The 8,521-nt window shown below is 34.2% G+C and overlaps 1 long non-coding RNA gene across 1 annotated transcript in view; it reads left to right on the plus strand.

Moving 5' to 3' along the window:
- Nucleotides 1–5,046, plus strand: part of LOC115069819 — a 7,511-nt gene extending 2,465 nt beyond the window's left edge. The window contains exon 2 of the long non-coding RNA XR_003849050.1: nt 4,466–5,046. This is a non-coding gene — a long non-coding RNA (uncharacterized LOC115069819). The remainder of the gene's footprint in view (nt 1–4,465) is intronic.
- Nucleotides 5,047–8,521: the final 3,475 nt, after the last annotated feature.

The raw sequence follows: 8,521 nt of genomic DNA on the forward strand, positions 1-8,521 counted from the left end.
TATATATATATATTAGCCTGTAGCCAACTTCTACTGACACCTAAACAGCTCGCTGAGCACCCTCATGCACCCATGTGCACACATGTACACCACATAAACACACAAATTAATTAATAAAATATATATTAGAAAATTTAGCACAAATATGTAGCACTATTTTTGGAAGGTCAACAATATACTCATTTAAAATTGTAACATATGAGATGATATGTTTGGGGTTTAAGTAAGGTTACGAATTTAGAAAGATTAAGATTATATGTTCAAGTCATACCTTATATTTCTCAAATATCAAAACTTTGAAAATGTTTATCTTTAATGTTTTAAAACTTACATTACAAGACTCAGGCTGAAATTTATGTGGGAGTTTTTTTCAAATGTATTTCTATAAACAAAAGAAAGTTTCAAAGAATTACTGACTGGATTTCTTAAAATAAGAAAGTTTAGTTCCCATAGAATATAACTAAACTAAGTCCACTTCAACCGTTTTTTACATTTGAGCAATATATGTTCTCAAATACAATGATTTTTACAACTTGTTTGATTACACAGACCCTGCACTTCACTTCTAATTCCACGCCTGGTCATTATTGTATACACCTGCAAGAATAAAATGTTCACTGTGTCAAATATTTTCGGGTTCATATTTTCTAAGAATATCACTCAGTGTTATCTTTAAAAAGTCATCAGTGATGTCAATATTTCCTCATTAAAAATAAAAGTGAATTTAATAAAAAAAGTATCACCATATTATCACATACGGAAATACACTATATAAAGTGATGTCTGTTGATATTTGAGTAAATCATGGAGCGTTGTTGCTTGCCAAAAAAAGAGAAGAGAAAGGCTAAATTTAAGAGCTCATGGGGGCTGGGGAGTTGGACATTGGTTAAAGCACTTGTTGTAAAAATGTGAGGATTGGCATCCTTATCCTCAGAACCTATGTAAAAACAAGGTGGGCTGGAGGACAGCCTATGATTGATTCCAGCCTTGGAAAGCAGAGGCAGGCAATCCCTAGAGTGAGCCAGATAGACCAGCCATGGTGAGCTCTGGGTTTGATTGAGACACCCTGCCTCAATGACTATGGTAGAAGAGCAATTGATCCAGTATGATTCTGGACGTCAGTAAATTATTTTTTTAAAAGTAATAACTTTAGTCTAATTGACTCAGTACTAGGTATAACAGAGCTGAATAATAATAGTAAGTTAATAAGTCCTAACTCAAGACCCATAAACATTTGAAACTATTTGTTTATATGTATAATGTCTTATATTTATGTCCTTTTGAAATGCCTTAAAACTTCCCATGGAAATTTGCTAGCCTACTCATAAACAGCTACTCTTTTTATCAGGAATACTCAGGTCAAAACTATGACTTAAGTTGAATTCATTTATGCAAATTATATTATAAATATTCATTTTTCTGTGCATTTGCCATGCTAAAATTAGGCAATGATTTAGAAAATAACAACTGCATTATTTATTATTTTTCATAGAAGGATAACTTTGACTTGACTGCATTTAATTTTAATCATACATTCTCAGGCATTGAGTCTTTAAAGACTTTGTTTTTCCTGCAAGGTGTAAAATGTATACATATCAGAGAATTAATATGTTGTTATTGTTGTACATTAATATGAGCAACACTGGGGTAATGGTCTCCTCAAAATACTACAACATTTTTGCTAAAGCGCACAGAGAAAGTTCTCCTTGGTAAGCAATCTGGAGGCTGGTGGAAGGAACTATTACTTTTGAAACGGGCATTTAAAAAGACATGAGTTACTTTAAAATACATGAAATACTTACTCACTGAAATAAAAAAGAAACTATTCTGATACCAGTTATCCATAAAAATATCAAAACTTGGAAAGAAAATAATTCCTAAGCAGCTATATGTTTACAGTGAGTTTTCATAAATTGTTTTTAAGTAGTTTGTATTGAATTAATTCCTGAATATTTTTAAGATGCACAACCAGAGACCTGGAAGAAATATGAGTCCCCATTTTTCAATTTTTATCAATTAAGGTAACTGTTTACACAGCTTAGACCTGTGCTAGCCATGAGAGCTTCACACAGAAATGACTGCCAGTTTGCGTGCACTGAATTAGTGGAGTCGGGATCTAGGGTCATGGGAAGCTTTTCAGAGCTTATGGATGCTCTGAATCTTAGTAGGAAGGCATTCCAGAGCCAGATAACCGGAGACTAGAGGAAGTGTCCGATGTGTCATGCTAAGGAATTTAAATTGTACCTTGAGTGCAGCCCCTTAGTAATTTAAACTGGAAGTCTGACACATTCTGGTTATTGATTCCTGAATGCATTAGCTTTCTCTGCAGGCAAGACTCTCTGCCCAGTCTGGCTAGCTTGCAGTATTATATTGTATCCACATAATCATTTCATTTCTGAGGTAGCTCTCCATCTGTTTGCTAGTTTATTTCAAGATTATTCTAGCTATTTTATTCTCATTCTGTTTATTCATGCTTTCTAAGTATTCCTTCAAAAGCATTCTCAATATGTTTTGAAGTATGAAAGTATTTAATGTTAAGTGTGTCATTCGCTGCGAAATTTAATTTAAGTAATGAAAGATATGAGTTAAATTCTATAGCCAATTTGTTCCTTTTAATATAATTTATAATGTTTAAATATTGGTTTTATTTCATGTATTTTACTGTGACCCTCTCTAGGAAAAATTCATCAGAATTATAACTTTTATAAAGTTGAAGTTTTTATCTTATTTATAAATTTTACGTTCTTTGCCCCTCTTTTTTCTTAAAATATTTATTATTTTTATTTTATTCATATGAGTGTATTGCCTGCATGTGTGTAAGTGCGCCCATGTCATGCAATGCCCACAGAGGTCAGAAGAGAGTGTTGGATTCCTCTGGAGCTGGAGTTAGGATGGTTGTTAGCTGCCATGTGGTTGCTGGGAATCATACCCAGATCCTCTGCAAGATTAGCCAGTTCCCTTAACCATTGAGCCAGCTCTTCAGCCCTTTTGCCCCTGTTTCTATGCCTCTTGTTATCTATATTGCCAACACTTTTAATTTATGTTGCAAAATTGTATATGTTCTTTTTTTTTACTTTTTTGCTTGTTCATTTACATACCCGAAGCTGAAAGCAATAGGAAACTAGCACCTGCTTCATTGTTAATGACACAAATGAAAACCACACACATTTTTATTTTGCATCAAATGGCCATTACATAGTGTCCATACAGATGATTTTTACAAATATTCTTTACACAAAAAGCTAGGGAAGGCTAATCAGTTGATTTACATCTCTTCGTAAAAATTAATCAAGGCATAATATATTAGGGTGTTTATTTTAATGCCTCATGATGTCCAAGCCCAGAAGCATTGCCACTCTGAACAAGATGAAATAATAACACTAATTATAGCTTTCTATAAGTTAGAATGCATTGCAATAACAAATGAAAGACAGTTATGATTGACTTATTTTGAAGAAAATGCCATGTCAGTATTTAATGGTATTGGTCAGTATTTCACCATAAATTTAATGCTATCCTTGCTCTTTCTTTTTCTCTTTCCAAGTTTGCTTTTTATCCTCTTACCCATTCAAATTTTTAATTTCTTTTCCCTTTCACACAAAGAATTGTATTGGTCAGAAATAATGACTAATGTTGCTATCATCAAATGAAAGTTCTTCAACAGGCAAGCAACTCCAAGGCCAAGATTTCCTTAGTCATCTTTCTACTTTACAAAGGAATGATTAAGGTGCCTTCACATGGTAGACAGCTTACACAACTAAATATTGTTCAGAATGAAATGTATTTTAATAAATATAAATCTGTATGGAATAGTATCTACAAAGCTCTCCTTGTATATTAGCAATATATACATATACTTTTATCTAAGATAATGCCCTGGCATGTGTGTGTATGTGACAAATATGTCTATCTGTATATATGTAAAATGTATTAGAAGAAACTTTATAATGCTGCAAGGAGTCAGTTAATAAAACTAATACCTATTGCTGGTCATGGTGACACAGGCCTTTAATCCGAGCACTCGTGAGGCAGAGACAGGAAAATCTCTGTGAGTTCAAGGCCAGCCTGGACTACATAGTGAGTTCCAAGCCAGCTAGGGCTACAGGGAAACCCTGTCTCAAAAAGACCAAAATAAATAAATAAATTAATTAATTAATTAAAAAACAAAATCTACATATGTTCTAGAATACTAAAGAAAAATATGCAAATTGGCATAATATAATGTATTGACTTTTTCAATTTATGTATCTTCATTTTGTATAACTAATTTTCATTTTCACACACTGTGTACAATTTTCATTAAAGGTTTTCCTGGTAGTAACAGAAGCTGCTGATGCACAGGGAAGAATACATACGGCTGTGCAGAGCACTGGGAGAAATTGCATCTATAATCAGAGTTATTTTTTCATGTAATGTAAACAAAGATTAAAATTGAGATTAATGCAATGTATTCCATGTTTTACAGGAAATATTGATGAAGCGGAACAAGAGTGGAAAGCAGGATTCTATCGTTGGAGCAATTACATGATGGACTGGAAAAATCAATTTAACGATTACACTAGCAAGAAAGAGAGCTGTATGGGTCTCTAATTAATAGAATTGCCCTTTATAGAATGTTCATTTTCCTGTAGAAGAAGGCAAAATACAAGTAGCTCTCTCCACACATATGAAGAAAGTTGAAACAGAAATGCCAGACAAGATCGATTCCTCACATGAGTTCATTTAGTATTTTACCTAGCATTTCAGAAACCAAATGGCTAGAACACATTTCATTAATTTTCAGAATATAAAGCTTGACAGTTAATTACATGTGTAATAATATGATTTGCTGTTTTGATATTGCTTCCCTGAATAACTTTAGGACTTTTTCCCTAAAAGGTATAGACTCTATTTTTATTTGCGTGTGTGTATTTTCATTACCACTCGCATAAAATATCTTTTAAATTTTAATCAAATTTAGAACATGGGATATTATAATTTATTGATTCCTACAATTAATTTATAAATTTGATGTCAACCTTGGATATTAAAGCAAACCCAAAAATCTTTTGCCTCCTTTTATACATAGAGGAAAAAAATGATTATGAAAATAAGAGTTACAACTTTTGGGAAATATGATATGCTGAAACAAAATACTGCTGAGAACAGACTGAGGCACGGAGTTTCACGTACCATTCAAGATCAAACCAATTATTATCCTAAGTGGGAAAATCTGGTCGCAGCATCATTTCACATGAATTGATTTGGCTTCCCTCTCAGTTTTCCCTAAAGTACCGTGCATTCTGAGTGATGGCCATTTAAAGCACAGGGTAGATGCAGGAGTGAAATTCAAGGACTCCCAAGTCAAGGAGAGCTCTGCACAGGAGGAAGAAATCAGTGTCTATGTCTCCTTGGAGATTCGCACTTGCACAGTCCATAGGTGAAAAGAAAGTTTGATGTAAATTATGCATTAACAGTTTCTGTGCATCAAACCTAAACATGACATGAAGCCCTCTCTGGGGTTAATATATGAATAAAAACGGGTTTAACACACAAACCATGGAGCCATCACCTAATTTTGGTGAAATTTTAATTCATGCTTCATAATTTGACAGATGATTATGTCTTAGGTCCTACAACAACATGTGTAATTCCAGTTAGGTAAGAACATTATTTCGATCAAATATTTATATATGGAAAAAGATTAATCTTTTAGTTTTCAAATTCTGATTCATAAAGATTAAAATAAAATTCACATACCTCTAATAATACTGACTTTTTAATTTTCCAGAAAGAAGATGCGGAATATGATCAGGTCAAAGAGTACAATTTTAACAGTAAAGTAGTTAAATTCTGTTAATCTGATATTTAATTTCATGGATAAACGTTAATGTAATTTCAGTTGTGACATAATAAGCAGACGGTTCTTATGAATGGGACGATCCCCATGTTACCGAAGAAGATGACAAAAATCAAGAGTTAGTAAAATACCATGGTGCAGTTGTCACAACGAGTATAATAGCAACAATTCGCTTTACAAAGTTATTTGAAAATGAGGGTGTGCACAGGAGGAAAAAGTGTTTTTTTAAATATACTGAATGCAAAGGCTTATTTGCCTTTCTTTCACACTGTCAAAGAATAAAGAACAGAGACTTTAAAATGCAAATTTTAGAATGCATACACACATGTATGTATGTATGTATGTATGTATGTATGTATACAAAAAGGAATGTCTCTTCTACATGGGATACAGCAAAGAAATTCACTAAATGGTTCCATGAAGTGGAAACTAATCAAAGTGAAAGGGAGAATGCACGATGGTCACATGACAGTCATCTAATTAGGCATTAAAATTAATGTGAAACAATATTATACTTTGTAAATGAGATATTTGTTACACACCTTTGTAAAATTACAAGGTACAAATATTCCAGACATTTATAATATATGGTGTATTAGATCCAGCTGTAGCAAGTGAAGCAAACATTTTAATTGAATATTTGTGAATTTCATACAATACATTTTGATCATATTTAGATCCCCTTCCCTTATCTATACCCCTCTTATAGCCCACCAGATATCATATACTCTCTCATATATATTAAAGCCTATCAAGTCAAATGTGTGTCCCCAGTTGTCCTTAGGTGTGGGTCTATCCACTGGAGCCTTGTGAACCTCTCTAGCATGATACCGTTAAAGACACCCTCTCCCACCAGTCAGTGGCTGCCAACCATTTCTCAACAAAGGTTGAGACTTCTTCCCCACTTCCCCGTTTCTGTGCTGGGATTTTGTCTGACTTGAGCTTGTGTGAGTCTTGTGCTTGCTATTACCATACAGCAAGCATTTTTGTGTGGTTAAGAAGTACTACTGTAATTGGAAAACTCTTTATTTGTCAACTAATTGAGAAAGTAGATTTTTAAATAGACACTGTCTTACAGGGACACTGTCTTGGTGGGCCCAGCAGATGGACCCACAAGGAAGAACATTCAGAGACACAAATCACACTCTGGAGGTCATATGTTATATAGGTCATATATTATAAAATGTACTTATATTACATCAAATTGGGGAGGGGCAGTGGGGGACGTGCGGATAAGGGAGGGGATATAAATACCATCAAAGCATACTGTACGAAAATAGCAAAAATTAAAGTTTTTTTTTTTTCTGGGAATCATCACTTTGAAATGTAAATATCAAAAGAGAGAGTGTTCCCATCTGCCACCATCCATGAGAAAGCAAAAGCTGAACTTTGATGAGCACAAATTACCTACACAGATGGTGTCATCACAGAGCAAATACGTAGGAACTCAAGAGAACACCCCAAGCACAGCAATTCCTCCTGGTTGACCCTCACAGTGCCCTCAAGTACTAGTCCACTGGCTTACCGCAGCGCTTTAAAGCTTCATAGCTTCTGTTCCAGTGAAGCTGAATCAATTTATGTGCCATACTGCAATAGTCATGAATGAAGTCATCATGGCCTTTTAGCTTTACTGCAACTTTTACTTTAACAGTAAGCAACATCCAACATCCCTGAACATGTCCAGGGTACACTCCAGTTTTTAACAACTTCCTATTAACATATGAAAAAATGAAAATATTTGCCTGTAGCAGGTTTCTTTCAGGAATTGTGATTCCCTGGCAATGTGGGGCAACCAGGAAAGGAGTTGAAAGTGTAACTTTTAAAATTTATTTATTATTTTTATTTTATGTGTATGAGTGTATTGTCTGCATGTATGTGAGTGCAGCCATGTCATGGGTCAGAAGAGGGCTTTGGATTCCCCTGGAACTGGAGTTAAGGATGGTTCATAGCCATGTGGGTGATGGGAATCGAACCCAGGTCCTCTGCAAGAGCAGTCAGTGCTCTTACCTGCTGAGCCATCTCTCCAGCCCCGAATGTCTAATTTTTAAATGAACGTTTCCTATTATCTTTTAGTCTCCGTGCAGATAATTTGTGCATCTGTTAGTGTTGGTGCCATTTTTCATTTTCACTTCTTAATATTTTACTGGATTTTTTTTCCTTCAATATCTCAGGTCTCAAATTCAAGTTTTAGATTTTCTTACTAGATTGGCTCCTCTGTTCAGGTTTATTTTTCCTGCTCTTTTGTCTTGTTTTCTGTTTTCTTTTGTGTCTTTTATTTTCCCCTCATTAATGCAGAGGAACATCTACGTACACATGTTCGGATGGTCATCTAGGAACTTCTAGTGATTTACAAGATTGTATTTACATCTTTAGTACAATTATTTTACTGTATGTTTTATTGCCAAATTTGAGTATTGGTCCTAGAAAATAATAGTGACCCATAGAAAGAATTATCATGAAGCTAGAATTGCTTAAACTTGAGGGATCTTACTTGCAAAAAGTCTTTTGAAAGTACAACATATAATTTTGCATTTGAAATTTCGCATTCTTTTCCTAGCAGAATTTCCAAAAGCATATGAGTTTCAAGATGCCCCAGTGTTTTTTGCCCCAGGCATCATTTTGATTAGAGAATCAATCCTTCCTTCCCCATTGCTTTTCAAGAAGTCACCTTGATTTTCTCTA

Source organism: Nannospalax galili, unplaced genomic scaffold (assembly GCF_000622305.1).
Source record: "Nannospalax galili isolate Female #2095 unplaced genomic scaffold, S.galili_v1.0 scaffold33, whole genome shotgun sequence".
Taxonomy (NCBI): Eukaryota; Metazoa; Chordata; class Mammalia; order Rodentia; family Spalacidae; genus Nannospalax; species Nannospalax galili.